This window comes from Gorilla gorilla, chromosome X, assembly GCF_029281585.2.
Source record: "Gorilla gorilla gorilla isolate KB3781 chromosome X, NHGRI_mGorGor1-v2.1_pri, whole genome shotgun sequence".
Classification (NCBI taxonomy): Eukaryota; Metazoa; Chordata; class Mammalia; order Primates; family Hominidae; genus Gorilla; species Gorilla gorilla.
This window is the reverse complement of record NC_073247.2, coordinates 81,439,851-81,457,955: the sequence shown is the minus strand read 5'-3', so window position 1 is coordinate 81,457,955 and position 18,105 is coordinate 81,439,851. Positions and strand designations below refer to the sequence as shown.

At 37.7% G+C, this 18,105-nt stretch overlaps 1 protein-coding gene across 5 annotated transcripts in view; it reads right to left on the bottom strand.

The window, feature by feature from the left end:
* Window positions 1-18,105, bottom strand: part of EDA (ectodysplasin A) — a 427,402-nt gene that overhangs the window by 393,518 nt on the left and 15,779 nt on the right. The gene's annotated exons all lie outside the window — the stretch shown is intronic.

The following is an 18,105-nucleotide window of genomic DNA, read 5'->3' as shown; positions in this document are numbered from 1 at the left end:
ACAAGGGTACAAAGGAAATAGGTTTGAGTATTCACTTTGCTTATTTTATAGCATTTAATATTATTCTACTGGGAAGCTTGCTATAAGCCAAAAAAAGTAAAGAAATAATAGCCCTACCTTATACATTTGTCAGTCAATAGGTTTCCAGTATCTAATCCCCAGATAGTCACCAGAATTGCACTGTTTACACAAATTAATAGAGTTACCATTCTCCTATTGACACCAGTAACTGGACTAAATAGACCAACCTATCATTTAGATGCTTCATATTTATATGCACACATAATTCACTGAAACCATTTCAGGAACTACCTAATATGCATTAGCTAACACTCTATTTCATAAGAATCTAAAAATACGGGAGGGGCCAAGATGGTCGATTAGAAGCAGCTTCAGTCTGCAGCACTAATGGAGAGGAATGAAAGGGGTGAGTGAATTCAGCACCTTCAACTGAAATATCCAGGTTCTCCCATTGGGACTGACTAGGCAAACAACTCGACCTACAGAGAATGAAGAAAAGTAGAGAGGGATGACGGCCCACCCAGGAGTGACATGCAGCCAAAGGAACCCTCCACCCCCAGCCAAGGGAAGCTGTGAGTGATTGTGTGACCCTGCCCCAGGAAACCATGTTTCTCCCACGGATCTATGCAACCCATGGATCAGGAGATCACCTTGCGACCCCACACCACCAGGACCTTGGGTCCAATACACAGAGCTGTGTGGAGTCTCAGCAGAGCAGCCACTCAGGCACACACAGAAACCCAAGAGTTTTATAATGCATACTCCAGACCCAGGATCACTGGCAAGTCCATCCATACATGTCCCCAGGAAGGGGGGTGATTCCAGGGAGCCAAGCAGTTCTGTGGGCCCCACTTCCACAGCACCTCACACATTAAGATGCACTGGCTTGGAATTCAAGCCAGCCAAAGGTGACAGGCTGGAGTCTGCCTGAGACAGGACTGAACTCCTGTGGGGAGGGGCGGCCACCATCTCTGCTGATCCGTAGACTCAGCCATTCCAACCTGCCAACTTTGGAGAATACAGATGGCCTGGATGGGGAAGGGTTCCCCACAGCGCAGCACAGCTGCCTTGCCAGATCAGTGCCAGACTACTTCTTTAAGTGGGACCCTGATCCATTCCTCCTCACTGGGCAGGATCTCCCAGTGGCGGCTTCAGCCACTGCAGCCAGGGTTCTACGGATAGAGCTCTGATCTCTCCCTGGGACGGATCTCCTGGGGGAAGGGGTGGCCTCCATCTCTGAGGTTTGGTTGACTCAGCCACTCCAGACTGCTGGCTGTTAAGAATACAGGTGGTTTGGACAAGGAAGGGTCCCCCCAAAATACAACACACCTGCTCTACCAAAAAGCAGCCAGACTGCTTCTTTCGGTGGGCTTCTGATCCCATTCTTCCTGACTAAGACCTCACAATGGGGGTCTCTAGCTCCTTCCTACAGGCACATGTGGGCTGGCAACAGGTCAGTACCCCCCTGGGACAGAGCTTCCAGAGGAAGGAGCTAGCTGTCATGTTTGCTGTTTCATGGCCTTCACTGGTGATAACTCAAGGTACTGGAGAAACCGAGGCAACTGGAGTCTGGAGTGGACCACCAGCAAACCACAGCAGTCCTACGGTACAGTGGCCTGACTGTTAAAAGGAAAACAAACAGAAAACAACAACAATAACAACATCAACAAAAAACCCCACAAAAATCTAATTCAAAGGTCAGTAACCTCAAAGATCAAAGGAAGAGAAGCCCACAAAGATAAGAAAGAATCAATGTAAAAATGCTGAAAACTCAAAAAGTCAGAGTGCCTCTTCTCCAAATGACTGCAACACCTCTCCAGCAAGGGCACAGAACTGGGCTGAGGCTGAGATGGCTGAATAGATGGAAGTGGGCTTCAGAAGGTGGATAATAATAAACTTTGCTGAGCTAAAGGAGCATGTTGTAACCCAATGCAAAGAAGCAAAGAATCATGATAAAACAATACAGGAGCTGATAGCCAGAAGAGCCAGTTTAGAGAGGAACACAGCCAACCTGATGGAGCTGAAAAACACAACACGAGAACTTCACAATGCAATCACAAGTAGCAATAACAGAATATACCAAGAGGAGGAAAAAATCTCAGTGCTTCAAGACTATCTTTCTGAAATAAGACAGGCAGACAAGAATAGAGAAAAAAAATGAAAGGAATGAACAAAACCTCCATGAAATATGGGATTATGTAAAGAAACTGAACCTACGACTGGGGAACCTAAAAGAGACAGGGAGAATGGAACCAAGCTGGAAAACATAGTTCAGGAAATCATCCAGGAGAATGTTCCCAAAATAGTAAGACAGGCCAACATTCAAATTCAGGAAATGCAGAGAACCCCAGTAAGATACTCCATGAGAAGATCAACCCCAAGACACATAATCATCAGATTCTCCAAGGTTGAAATAAAAGAAAAAATGTTAAGGGCAACCAGAGAGAAAGGTCAGGTCACTGACAAAGTGAAAACCATCAGACTAATAGCAGACCTCTCAGCAGAAACCCTACAAGCCAGAAGAGATTGGGGGACGATATTCAACATTCTTAAAGAAAAGAAACTCCAACCCCGAAAATTATATCTGGCCAAACTAAGCTTCGTAAGTGAAGGAGAAATAAGATCCTTTCAGACAAGAAAAAGCTGGAATTCATTACCACCAGACCTGCCTTGCAAAAGCTCCTGAAGGAAGCACTAAATATGGAAAGGAAAAACTGTTACTGGCCACTACAAAACACACTGAAGTACACAAACCAGTGACACTATGAAGCAACCACATAAACAAGTCTACAAAATAACCAGCTATCATCAAGATGACAGGATCAAACTCACATATAACTAACAAACTCACACATGCTAACCTTAAATGTAAATGGGCTAAATGCCTCAATTAAAAGACACACAGAATGGCAAACTGGATAAAGAGCCAAGACCCATTGGTATTGCTGTCTTCAAGTGACCCATCTCATGTGCAAAGACACACATAGGCTCAAAATAAAGGGATGAAGGAAAATTTACAAGCAAATGGAAAACAGAAAAAAGCAGGGGTTGCAATCCTATTTTCTGACAAAACAGACTTTAAACCAACAAAGATCAAAAAAGACAAAAAAGGGCATTACACAATGGTAAAGGGTTCAATTCAACAAGAGGAGCTAACTATCCTAAATATACATACAACTAATACAGAAGCACCCAGATTCATAAGGCAAATTCTTAGAGACCTACAAAGAGACTTAGACTCTCAAACAATAATAGTGGGAAACTTTAACACCCCACTGGCAATATTAGATAGGTCATCAAGATAGAAAATTAACAAAGATATTTACTACCTGAACTCAGCTCTAGATCAAGTGGACCTGATATCTACAGAACTCTCCACCTCAAAACAACATAATACATTCTTCTCATCATCACATGGCAGTTACTCTAAAATTGATCATATAATTGGCAGTAAAATACCCCTCAACAAATGCAAAAGAACTGAAATCATAACAGTCTTTCAGACCACAGCACAATCAAATTAGTACTCAAGATTAAGAAATTCACTCAAAACCACAAAACTGCGTGTAAATTGAACAATATGCTCCTGAATGACTGTTGAGTAAATAGTGAAATTAAGGCAGAAATCAAGAAGTTCTTTGAAACTAATGAGAACAAAGAGACAACGTACCAGAATCTCTGCGATGCAGTTCAAGCAGTGTTAAGAGGGAAATTTATACCACTAAATGCCCACATCAGAAATCTAGAAAGATCTAAAGTTAGCAACCTAACATCTCAACTAAAAGAACTAGAGAACTCGTCATTTACATTAGGTTCGAGTTAATGGGTGAGGCACACCAACATGGCACATGTATACATATGTAACAAACGTGCACATTGTGCACATGTACCCTAGAACTTCAAGTATTTTATACATATATATATAAATATATACATATACATATATACATATATATACATATATACATATATACATATATACACATATACACATATATACATATATACATATATACATATATACATATATACATATATACATATATATACATATATACATATATATACATATATACATATATATACATATATATATTTATATATATATATAAAAGAACTAGAGAACTAAGAGCAACCAAATTCCAAAGCTAGCAGAGGACAAGAAATAACAAAGATCAGAGCTGAAGTGAAGGAGATAGAGACGTGAAAAAACCTTGAAACACTCAACAAATCCAGGAGCTGGTTTTTTGAAAAAAATAATAAAATGATAGACCGCTAGCTAGACTAATAAAGAATAAAAGTGAAAAGAATCAAATAAACACAATCAGAAATAAGAGGGATATCACCACTGACCCCACAGAAATACAAACAACCATCAAAGAATACTATAAACACCTCTATGAACATAAACTAGAAAATCTAGAAAAAATTCGATAAATTTCTGGTTACATACACCCTCCCAAGACTGAACCAGGAAGAAATTGAATCCTTGAATAGACCAATAATGAGTTCTGAAATTGAGACTTTGACAAAGAGCCTACCAACCAAAAAGCCCAGGACCACACAGGTTCACAGCTGAATTCTACCAGAGGTACAAAGAAGAGTTGGTACTGTTTCTACTGAAACTATTCCAAACAATTGAAAAGGAGGGACTCCTCCTGAACTCATTTTATGAGGTCAGCATCATCCTGATACCAAATCCTGGCAGAGATACAACAAAAAAAAGAAAACATTAGGCCAATATCCTTGGTGAACATCAATGCAAAAATCCTCAATAAAATACAGTAGCACATCAAAAAGTTCATCCACCATGATCAAGTCAGCTTCATCCCCAGGTTACAACGTTGGTTCAACGTACACAAATCAATAAATGTGACTCATCACATATACAGAACTAAAGACAAAAACCACAAGATTATCTCAATAGATGCAGAAAAGGCCTTCAATAAAATTCAACATCCCTTCACGTTAAAATCTCTCAATAAACCAGATATTGAAGAAACATACCTCAAAATAATAACAGCCATTTATGACAAACCCACAGCCAATAGTATACTGAATGGGCAAAAGCTAGAAGCATTCCCCTTGAAAACTGGCACAAGACAAGGATACCCTCTCTTACCACTCCTATTCAACATAGTATTGGAAGTTCTGTCCAGGGCAATCAGGCAAGAGAAGGAAATAAAGGTATTCAAATAGCAAGAGAGGAAGTCAAATTATCTTTGTTTGCAGATGACATGATCCTATATCTAGAAAACCCCATCATCTCGGCCCAAAAGCTCCTTAAGCTGATAAACAACTTCAGCAAAGTCTCAAGATATAGAATCAATGTGCAAAAATTGCCAGCATTGCTATACACCAACAACAGGCAAGCAGAGAGCCAAATCATGAATTAATTCCCATTCACAATTGCTACAAAATGAATAAGACACCTAGGAATACAGCTAACAAGGGAAGTGAGGGACCTCTTCAAGAAGAACTACAGACCACTGCTCAAGGAAATCAGAGACGACACAAAGAAATGGAGAAACATTCCATGCTCATGGATAGGAAGAATCAATATCTTGAAAATGGCCATACTGCACAAAGTAATTTATAGATTCAACACTACTCTCATTAAACTACCATTGACATTCTTTACAAAATTAGAAAAAAAACTATTTTAAAATTTATATAGAACCAAAAAAGAGCCCAAATAGCCAAGACAATCCTAAGCAAAAAGAACAAAGCTGGAGGCCTCATGCTATCCAACTTCAAACTATATTACAAGATTACAGGAACAGCATGGTACCAGTACAAGAACAGACACATAGACCAATGGAACAGAATAGAGAACTCAGAAATAAGACTGCACACCTAGAACCATCTGATTTTCAACAAACCTGACAAAAACAAGCAATGGGGAAAGGATTCCCTATTTAATAAATGGTGCTGGGAGAACTGGCTAGCCATATGCAGAAAATTGAAATTGGACACCTTCCATACACCATATACAAAAAATAACTCAGGATGGATTAAAGACTTAAATGTAAAACCCAAAACTATAAAAACCCTAAAAGAAAATCTGGGCAATATCATTCAGGACATAGAAATGGGCAAAGATTTCATGACTAAAATGCCAAAAGCAATTGCAACAAAAGCAAAAATTGACAAATGGGGTCTAATTAAACTGAAGAGCTTCGGCATGGCAAAAGAAAGGATCAACAGAGTGAACAGACAACCTACAGAATGGGATAAAATGTTGGCAAGCTATCCATCTGACAAAGGTCTAATATCCAGAGTCTACAAGGAAATTAAAGAAATTTACAAGAAAAAAATAAACAAACAAACAACTCTTACTAGAGTTGTCAGAGCATCAGGAAGAATAGCTAATGGATGCTGGGCTTAATACCTAGGTGATGGGATGATCTGTGCAGCAAACCACCGTGGCACATGTTTACCCATGTAACAAATCTGCACATCCTGCACATGTCCCCCTAAATTTAAAATAAAAGTTGAAGAGAAGAAAAAAAAAGAACTCTAAGTAAAAAGAATCTAAAAATATGACTAGGTCTTTTTTTTTTTTTTTACCATATATGTTTTGATGTATTTTATACATAAAAGTAATAATTATTTGTTGAGGGCCTGCTATATGCTAGGCACTGTTCTAGTCACAGGGAATACAGTGGTAAAGAAGAAATAGTCTTTGCTCTCATTGGGCTTATATTACATTCCTTGGCTCCCTCAGATTATTGACTAGGTTTAGATTTTCCTCAAGAACATTTTTACTAAGGTCGAAAATAGGAGAAGAAACAACATTTATTTAGAGTATCTTCAATAATGTCTAGCTTCCACTCATCCCTTATAGTATTTTCCTCAAAATCTTTTCACCTCCCACTGCCATCTTTCAAGTTCAGTTAAGAGGTTTTGAAATCAGGGCTAGATTCCAGTCCTGGCTATGTAGCTTACTGGCTTACTGGCTTTGTGAACACAGGCAAGTTAACCTCTCTGAACTTCAGTTTTGCTTTGTTTTGTTTTGTTTTCTGTGAGGTATTTACATTGAAGCTATAGTAATATTTCAAAACTTGAATTAAATCAAGTTCCTGCCTTAGACCTAAAGAGGTGTTGAAAGGAGTAAATGAGGCAAGATTTTTACAGTGTATATCATAGCACAAAGAAAATAATAAATGATATAATAATAATTCAAAGCTTTCTACTCTGGGTTTCTCTTCATATTATACCAATTTTGACAATATAAATGCTTTGTCATTTTTATAAGTCATTTTCAATTCTCTTTGGTTCTTTATAAGAATAAAACATATAAATATGTTATGTGTGTATGTTGCTATTTGCCAACTCTTTTTGGTTCTTTTTAAGAGAGTTGGCAAATAGCAATATACACATATAATGTATAGTATTTCAGCTTATCAAGTATTTTTATATATGTGACTTCAATGTGGTCTTCACAATAATACTGAAATGTAATCATTTGTATATTATTTTATTCACTTTACTCATGAAAGAACAACTAGGTTAAGTTTTAACTCACACAGCTGATAAATAATAAAAGCAGTAATCAAACCCAGGCCTTTCAGCCTCTAAAGCTAAAATTGTGCACTATAGGACATTGCCTCCCCACTCATTTTCAGTCTGTGACACACCTATAATCCTCCTCCTCCTCCTCTTCCTCCTCCTCCTCCAACTACTACTACTATTATTTCTGGCAGTAAAAATAACAACAGTAATCAACAATAACAAACACAGCAGCTAACACTTATTGAACACTTTCTGTAAGCCAGGAACTTTTCTAAATACTTCGCAAGTATTTTATTCTCATAACCACCCTATGAATTACACAGCTTGTTATTTTTTCCACTTTTCACATCAACTATGAGCCTCAGTTTCCCTATGTAGTTTGTTCAAGGTCACAAAGCTACTGTGAGAACAACAATTCAAAGCCATGCAGTTTAGCTCTATAATCCGAGCTCTTGTCTTCTCATAGTCTAAATAGAATGTACCCATGAGAGTCCTAGCATAATTCTTGCTGCACCATTATACATATACATGCAAACATCCAAGCAACAGCCTGTCCTTCTAAAAAGTTGGCACCAATAGTGTAATACCCCTCCATATAAAGTTATGACAAAGGGAGTGACTTTGATGAACCAACTGCATTTTCTGCCTTTATTATGTTGCAAACAACAGTATGAGTTTATAAAAATGACTGGCATGGCTTAGAAGTAGAGTGAAATATACTAGTCTAATACTTAGCACAAGAATTACATTATTTTTGTTAGAAACCTTTAAAGCCATTTTCCTCAATGTGTTTGTCCATTTTACTGACTTGGGTGTTTCCCACTATTTTCATGTGTGTATGTATATACACAAATTATATATGTATATATGCACACACACATACACACCCTCACATCTCTCCCAACCACTCACCCCACCACATATCTTGCCAAATGTAACAAACTACAAATAGCATAATTGCTATTGAATTTTATAATTTGCCACTGCAAATTATAAAAATGCATAGGCATATAATTTAGAAAATTTTACATTTCTCAGAAAAACTGTTTGGTACCTCCAATTTGCCAGTTAAAACAACAGAACAGGACATGGTGATAATGTAAATGCTTAGCAGTTATGTGTCAGGAAAAAAAAAAAAAACGAAAACATTACATGAGCCCAAAATTTTTATTAGCTGTTCTCACGATTACCAGAAGGGCTAGAATTTATAAGGAAACTAAATAAAATCCATGTTGTTTCAGGTCCCAGGCTTTGGAGTCAAGATAAATTTTGGTTTAAATCCCAGTTCTGCTACTTACAACCTGTTATTTAATCTCTCAGAGGCTGTTTCTCATCTGTAAAATGGGGATAATATCTACTTTGCAGGGAAATTGTGAAGACAAATTAGAATATATGTAAATTTCTAAGTCCAATGGTTGACACTTGGCCCATGGTAGATCCTCAAAAATCCAAACCCCCTAATTCTCCTGCCAGGCCTGGTGTTAGTACATCACAGTGACACATATTTTGTTCCTTTCAGACCTAAAGAGCTGCCTACCAAATGCCTAAATATCTGCTCTCCTTACCCCACTTCACCCTAAACCCTCATTTTCTTCTTTGGCATCTCAGCAGCAGTGTTCATCCAGCCTTTGTCTCTGGGGTGCCAGAAACAAGGGAGCCAGTCTCAGCAACTTATGAGAGGGGAAGATGGTTGTGCTGCGTTCTTGTGTGCCCCTCCAATTGAGGGCCACTCAATTCAAGGTAACTCCATACCCATACCAACCTGTCCTCTGATTTCGAAGAGAGACCCACTTGAAACAGTACCATTTTAAGATTTACCATTTAATTTATTCTTAGGAGTTCTACAATTAATAGAAAAATAAGTAAAATAACTAACATTTCTCACCCACTATGTGCCAGGAAGTGTACTGAACATTTTACATATATTATTTCATTTAATTCTTACAACAGCCTTCTGAAGTTATTGCTCATTCAACAACAAATATTATTATTTGTAATCAAATATTGATTAATTAGGAATATAACAGTAAACAAAAGGTACAAAAATGTCAGCCCTCATGAAGCTTACTTTCTATCATGGGAGTTATCATGAGAGAGGTTAAGTAACCCACAGATTGTCACCCACTAAGTAACAAAGCCAAGAATCAAAAGCAGGTCTGCGAACAAAACAAAAAGACCAGAAATAAATCCTCACATATATGATCAATTGATTTTCAACAAGGATACCAAGACCATTCAGTTGGGAAAGGACAGTCTTCTCAACAAATGGCATTAGGAAAACTGGATATCTACGTATAAAAGAGTGAAACTGAACCTTTATCTTATACCATATACAAAAATTAACTCAAAATGGTTCAAAGGCCTAAACAAAAGACCTACAACTATAAAATTCTTAGAAGAAAATATAGGAGAAAAGCTTCATGAAATTGGATTTTTCAAGATTTCTTGATATGATACCAAAAGCACACACACAAAAAATAGATAAATTGGACTACATTAATATTTAAAATTTTATGCATCAAAAGATATTAACAACAAAGTAAAAAGGTAATCCACAAAATGGGAGAAAATATTTGCAAATCACATATATGGATAAGAGGTTAATATCTAGAATATATTTAAAAAACTCCTAGAACTCAACAACAACAAAAATAACCTGATTAAAAAATGGACAAAGGACTTTAATGGACATTTCTCCAAAGATATGCAAATAACCAATAAGCATATGGAAAGATGCTCAATATCATTAGTTTTTAGGGCAATGCCAATCAAAACAATAATTAAATACCACTTTACATACAATAGGATGGGTATAATCAAAAAGATAATAACAAGTGTTGATAAGGATGTGGAGAAATTTGGAACCCTCATACACCTCTGGTAAAAATGCGAAAATTATTCAAAAATTATGGAAAACAGTTTGGTGGTTCCTCAGTAAGTTAAATGTAGAATTACCATACAACTCAGCAATCCTACTCCTTAGTATGTACCCTAAATGAATTGAAAACAGGTGTTCAAATGAAAATGTGTACATCCATGTTCATAGCAGCATTATTCACAATACCCCAAGGTGGAAGCAACCCAAGTGTCCATCCACAGATAAATGGATAAACAAAATGTGGTATATACATACAATGGAGTATCATTCAGCCATAATAGGAATAAAATTCTGATACATGCTACAACATAAGTGAACCTTAACTAATTTAAGTAAGCCAGTCATGAAAGGACAAATAGTGTATGACTCCACTTACATGAGGTATTTATAGAGTAGCCAAATTCACAGAAAAAAAGTTAGATTAATGGTTGATAGGGGCTGGGGGGAGGGGAGAGTAGGGAGTTGGTTAATGGATAGAAAGAGTTTCCATTTGGAAGGATAAAAACATTCTGGAAATAGATAGTGGCAATCATTGCACAACATTGTGAATGTACTTAATGCCAATGAATGGTACACCTAAAAATGATTAAAATGATAAATTTTACATTACATATATTTTACCACAATAAGAAATAAACAACAATAAAGCAGGTCTGTGACTATTTAGCTTAAGATCTTACCTACATAATAGGCTTACGGTACAGAAACTAGAAATTACTGCTCAGACTAACCCAGAGAAAGTTTTATTCAACACATTCATGTTCCTGTAGAATTGGGGTGAAGCCATAAAAAGCATTCAGAGCTCTTGGCATCATCACAATGCTATTTGAGAAAATCATTTGCACAGTTATCAAGCCCCAAATGCATTACTGAAGACCAATTTTAAATGAGCAAGGCTAAATAAAAACCCTTACTACAAATGGGAAAATGGCTAACTGGACTGTAAATGATTATTAGGAAGTTCTTTTTAAAACAACTCCCTCAAACTGGGGTTAAAACCTGTTACATGAGTTTTCCCAATCTAGCCAACATTCAAATTCTAAGTACTGAACTATTCATGAACTTCTCTTGCTTGTATGTCATGGACCCATCATTTGGAAATACTGGCTGCCTCTAGTACAACATGATTGTTTATTTCTTTTCTTGTTTTTTGTATAATTCATTGGCAAAGTGTCAATATTATGGGGGTGGGCAACAACAGTATTTCTTAAGAAAGAGAATGTAAAATAGGCTTTTCAGGTAATTTGGGGATTTGTATTGATCTTTGCAAGGAGTAGCAGAGCCTAAAGTATTAAGACAATGGAAACATTTTTTAAGTGAAATACTATATGATAGGTGTAGCCCTCATATAATCAGCAAACATCTAATATTGGAAATGTGACAGAATTCAGGTGCCCATGAGAAGGCTCTCTAGGCATTTACACTATTGGCAACCTTTTTTCATTGCCTCCACCACCACCACCAAATAACCATGAATTTCCTGCTAAGACTAACCAAGCATTTCCCCCTTTGCTTGCTCATTGTCTCTTTAGTACAGCACAGTAATGATTAGAACACTACTACTACTAAGCAGTAGTAGTAGTAGTAGTTAACATTTAGTGAGGACTTACTACATGCCAAGCACTATTGCTATAAGGTTCATATCCATTGCCTCTTTGATTCTCATAACAACTTTATAGAGTCGATATTATCTTTATTATAGACGAAGAAATGGAGAAGACTAGTGGGAGATGTGTAGTAAATGGCAGGGCTGGGATTCAAATCCTGACTTCAGGCTATGAAGTCCATGTATCTAACTGCCATGTAGAGTACCACTCCACAATCCTCCACTTAGAATGCAAAATTTCTTCACAATAGTATGTTCTGTCCTCAGTCTGCAGATTTTATATCCACAGGTCAGTTACAGAACCCAATCTCATTAATTAAACAGCCTGAAGCAGCATAACTCATCTATCTGATACAGGTCTTTCCCAAGGCAGCTGGCTCATTCCATTAGCCCAGATTCCAGGAACAATTTCAGAGTCCTTCTTTGATCTCTAATTCCTTCTTTTTTTTGACTCCGCACCAGATAACGTGCTCAGTTCTCTGAGGAATGACACCTCCCATTTGTTAATAAAAGGCAATGAGAAAACACAGATCTATATATAGATTTGCACCGGAGTCATTTCCTAATATATCCTTCTCTATATTGAAGTATACCTGTGGACTACTTGGCATACATAACTTTTGCACTTTTGTATTTCTTCCCATCTCCATTGAATATTCTTCTTAGTGAGATTATTAGGGGCTCCTGAGTGACCATTTGTCATGAATGCTTTAAAATTCACTTGCTTGAAGGCAGAGGGCCTGGATAAGACAGTCTCTTGAAATTCTTTTCAGCTCTACTATTGTGTGATTTCCCAGGGCAATGCTAAAAAAATTGCGATTGAAAATTTTGCTTGTCCTGCCCTTCCAATCCTTGTCCCACTTGTGACAATGCTACAACCTTGCCACACCCCACTGGAGCATGATGGAGAAAGTGAGGTGGGATGTCTCACAGACAGAGCACAATCAATCTTGTTTTGTTCACTTCACATAAGTCCAGGTCCCAAGAAAAACATAATCCTCTCAATAAATAGAAAGCTATGACAACAAAAAGTTACAGTAGCAAGAAGAAACAGTTTCCTTGAACGTATTCTGCCTAGGGATTTATAATAAAGTATCACATTCTAATTCTTTTCTTCAAAAGTTTGAGCGCCAAAAAAAAAAAAAACCATGAACCAGTTTGAGCACCTATGGTGTGCGTGACATTGTTCTAGGCATTGTGGACATAGTCATACAAAAAGGGGTTTAGCAGAGGGGTTTAGTAGAGAAGGACTTCAGTTTACTAGAGAAGGTAGACAAATTAAATAACATGCACAGATGTATTAGGCCATTTTTGCATTACTATTACTATAAAGTAATACCTGAGACTGTGAGACTGGGTGATTTATTAATAAAAAGAGGCTTAATTGGCTCACAGTTCTACTGGCTGTACAAGCATGGTACCTACATCTGCTTGGCTTCTGGGAAGGGCCTCAGGAAGCTTAAAATCATGCTGGAAGGTGGAGTGGGAGTAGGCACATCACATGGTGAGAAAGGGAGCAAGGAAGAGGAGAAGAGGTGCCACACACTTTTAAACAACCAGACCTCATGAGAACTCACTATCTTAAGGACAACATCAAGCCATTAATGAGGGATCTGCCCCCATGACTCAAACACCTTCCACCAGGCCCCACCTCCAACACTGGGGATTATGTTTTAACATGAGATTTGGAGGGAACAAACATCAGAACTATATCAGTAGAGTACAGTGTGTTATAGTTAAGTGCAGTGACAGGAGTAAGCATAGAATTTTATAGGAACACCAAAGAGCATATATTTCAGACTTGGCAAAGAATAGTCAAGGAAAGTTTTTTGGAGTAGGTGACACTCAAGTTGAAAAAAAAAGTAGAAGTTAAACTAAACTGGGTTGGTGGTGGCCTTTGAGGTAGTAAGTATTGAAATGAGAGGAGAAACTGAAGAAACACTAAGAAGGTAGAAGCTATAAGATTTGGTGTTAGCGAGGTCAGGAGTTCGAGTCCAGCCTGGATAACATGGTGAAACCCCGTCTCTACTAAAAATACAAAAATTAGCTGGGCATGGTGGCGGGCGCCTGTAATCCCAGCTACTCAGGAGGCTGAGGCAGGAGAATCGCTTGAAACCAGAAGGCAGATGTTGCAGTGAGCCGAGATGATGCCACTGCACTCCAGCCTGGGTGAAAGAGTGAAACTCTGTGTCAAAAAAAAAAAAAAAAAAAAAATTTGGTGTTAGAATGTGAGTGGGGAGGAAGTGAGAAGGAGTAATCTAGAACAATTCCACTTCTGGCTTAAATAAGTAAATGAATGGTAGTAGTACTCACTGAGATGAACAGGGGAGGAAAAGCAGGTTTGGGGTAGGAAGGTGATAAATGCCGTTTAGGATAAATTGATTTCAAGTTGCCTATGCTATACTCAAAAGATTTCCAATAGAAATACTACTGGAGCTCAGCAGGTATGGGGCACACGAAAGAGGTCTGAACTGTATATACTGTAGATCTTGGCTTCAAAATCATTCCTACATAGATGACAGTTAAAAGCCATGAATTTAAAAGAGATCACACTGGGAGAATATATAAACTAACAAGAGAAAAGAAGGCAAGAGTGTAGACCTAGGAAATAGTGTGTCATGTGTCACTTAACAGCGGGGATACATTCTGAGAAATATGTCATTTGGTTATTTTGTCATTGTGTGAACATCATAGAGTGTATTTACACAAATCTGGATGGTATAGCCTACTACACAGGTATAGCCTATTGCTCCTAGGCTACAAACCTGTGTAACATATTACTATACTGAACACTGTACATAATATTCATAAAGTCATAGATAATTGTAACACAATAGTAAGTATTTGTATATCTAAACATATGCAAACATAGAAAAGGTAATGCATTGTACTACAATGTTACAACAGCTATGAGATGTCACTAGACAATAAAAATTGTTCACCTCCATTATAATCTTACGGGACCACCCTCATTGTACATGTGCTTCATCATTGACAGAAACATCATTATGTGGCACATGACTGTAACAACATTTAAGAGATATGTAGGAAAGAACCTTCTAAAAGAACTTGGGAAGGAATAGTCAGAGAAGTAGGAAAAAAAAATAAGAAAGCCTATTGCCATGGAAACCAAAAAAGGAGAGGGTTCAAAAAATGAGGCCGGGCATGGTAGCTCATGTCGGTAATCCCAGCACTCTAGGAGGCCGAGGTGGGCGAATCACTTGAGGTCAGGAGTTCGTGACCAGCCTGGCCAACATGGGGAAACTCCATCTCTATTAAAAAAAAATAATAAAAAAATTATCCGGGCATGGTGGTGCAACCCTGTAATGTCAGCTACTTAGGGGTCTGATGCGGAAGGATCACTTTAGCCCAGGAGATGGAGGTTGCAGTGAGCTGAGATCATGCCACCGCACTCCCGCCTAGGCAACAGAGTGAGACCCTGCCTCAGGATAAAATAAAAATAAAGAACTACAACACATAGAATGGGAGAAAATATTTGCAAATTTTATCTCTAATAAGGGTTTAGTATGCAGAATACATTAAGAACTCTTGCAATTCAAAAATTAAAAGACATATAATGCAATTTAGAAATGGACAAAGGATTTGGATAGACATTTCTTCAAAGATATACAAATGGCCAATATGTATATGAAAAAATGCTCAATATCATTAGTTTTTAGCGAAATGCAAATCAAAACAATTAGATATCACCTTATGCTCAGTAAGATGGCTATAATAAAAAAGATCACAACAAGGGTTGGCAGGGATGTGGAGAAACTGGAACCCTTATACACTGCTGGTGACAATGTAATATGGTTCAACAATTGTGAAAAACAGCTTGGTGGTTCCTCAATAAGTTAAACATAGAATTAACATAGGACCCAGCAATTCCACCACTAGGTATATACCCCAAATGAATGGAAAACAGGTGTTTAAACAAAAACCTGTACACCTCCATGTTCATAGCAGCATTATTCATAATACCCCAAGGTGGAAACAACTCAAATGTTCATCAATAGACAAAATAGATAAACAAAAGGTGGTATATCCATACAATGGAATTTTATTCACCTGTAAAAGGGAATAAAGTACGGATACATGTTCCAGCATGGATGAATTTTGAAAATATTATGCTAAGTGAAGAAGGCCAGACACATAAAGCCACATATTACATGATTCCATTTATATGACATGTCCAGGATAGGTAAATCCATAGAGGCAGAAAGTAGATTAGTGGTTGATAGAGGATGGGGGAAAGGAGGAATTGGGGAATGACTGCTAATGGATACAGTTTCTTTGGGGGGCAATGAAAATGTTCTTGGATTAGACAATGGTCACAGTTGCACAACTCTGTGAATATACCAAAAACTAGTGTTTTGTACACTTTAAAAGGATGAATTTTAAGTTATGTAAATTATATCTCAATTACAAAATTCTAAAACAAAATTGAAACTTCATAATAAATATTCACTGAGGAACACTAATCATTGAAATAACTATCCCCAGTAAATTCATAATGTCAAGTGGCTTTCTCTGCTTATTATCAAAAATTTTAAATAATAAAATAAAGGACTTGACAGATAAGTGAAATATGATTAGAATAAATGTGTCCCATTAAATTTTACAACATGAAGGTCACTGGTGAGCAAGCACAAACTCTTGGGAGGAGGACACAGAAGCTGAACCACAGGAGGATTAGGTATCAATGAGTGGTTAAAACGTAGACGGCAAGTTTATTCCACTCTTTTCAGAAGCTTAACTATTTACAGAAGTAGGAAAGGGTAGTTTTAGGAAGATTTGGGTCAAAAAAGGTCCCCCCGAAAGATGAGATATGAGCATGACTACATGCTAAGAGGAAAAAAAGAAGTTTGAGAGAGATCCAAGATACAGGGTAGGAAGAAAATGACTAAGAGAAAGGACCATGAGATAGTAAGCGGGGAGAAGATCCAAAGCTCAGATAAAAGGACTGGTCTTGAACCAAAGGAACACATTTCCTCTATGGAGACAGGAGCACAAGAGTGGGGGCAAATGGAGTAAAATCCATAGGTGGTATTATAGTTAGTGAGGGGAATGGATTTGCAGATGATGTCACAGATAGTCTTGATTGTTTTCAGTGAAGTAGGAATCGGGTTTTAACAGCTGAAAGTGAAGTATGTCTTAGAGCAGGAGGTCTGAGGACCAAAGTGAGAGTACAGAATTGCTGCTGAGTTCAGAAGATCAAGCTAATTCAGTCCACAGAAAGAAAGATTGCTAGGTAACTAAGTATCCAGCAGAGGTTGGGGCCTGAATTTGTAGTGGCTGTAATTGGTTATTCTCTGCAGTCCTATTCAACAGTCTTTCATGTAGAACTGGTAAAGCCAAATGGTAGGGCTAGTCCTAGACTGAGGTTTTGTTAAGACAGGGGGACCTGGGGACAGAGAGTCAAGAGACTTGAGGTAATTGCAAGAGGGTGATTGGAGCAATGGGCCAAAGGATATAGACTGTAAGACAAAAAGTCAAGCCAATCCCACAAGAGAATGTAGGTTGGTTGACCATACATCACATGGCTACTGCTCTTTGATTTTACTGGGGTAGTAAGTAGAAGGACTTGACCTCTTTGGCTTCTCTTGTGGGATACAGGCACCTAGATTTCCTATTACACCACCCAATAATGGAAAGGGACTACTCCAAAAAGAAACTGCAATGGTATTAGGAAAAGGAAATGAAAGCTAGGTAGCCAATAAATGACAAATAAACCACAATTTCATATTATAAGGTAGCATACTATCACAAGAACTGTCATAAGAGGATATATAGTTATAGGCCAAATAAGTAAGGTCCATGGGCTCTAAGCCTTTATCCAAACTCACCCTCTACTCTACTCCACTCTACTATTTCCAAGTCTTTGCTGATGCTGCTAACCACTGCCCAGAATGCTAATTCCCAATTTCAGCCTTCTCTAATGTGAGGAACTTATTTTATCTTTCTGTCTCCTACAATGCCAGGTATAGTGTCTGGCATATCATAAATGCAGATGTGGTTCAGATGAAATAGAAAAAATATTACTAAGGGTTAAGCTATTAGGAAAGGCTTCACAGGAAAATAT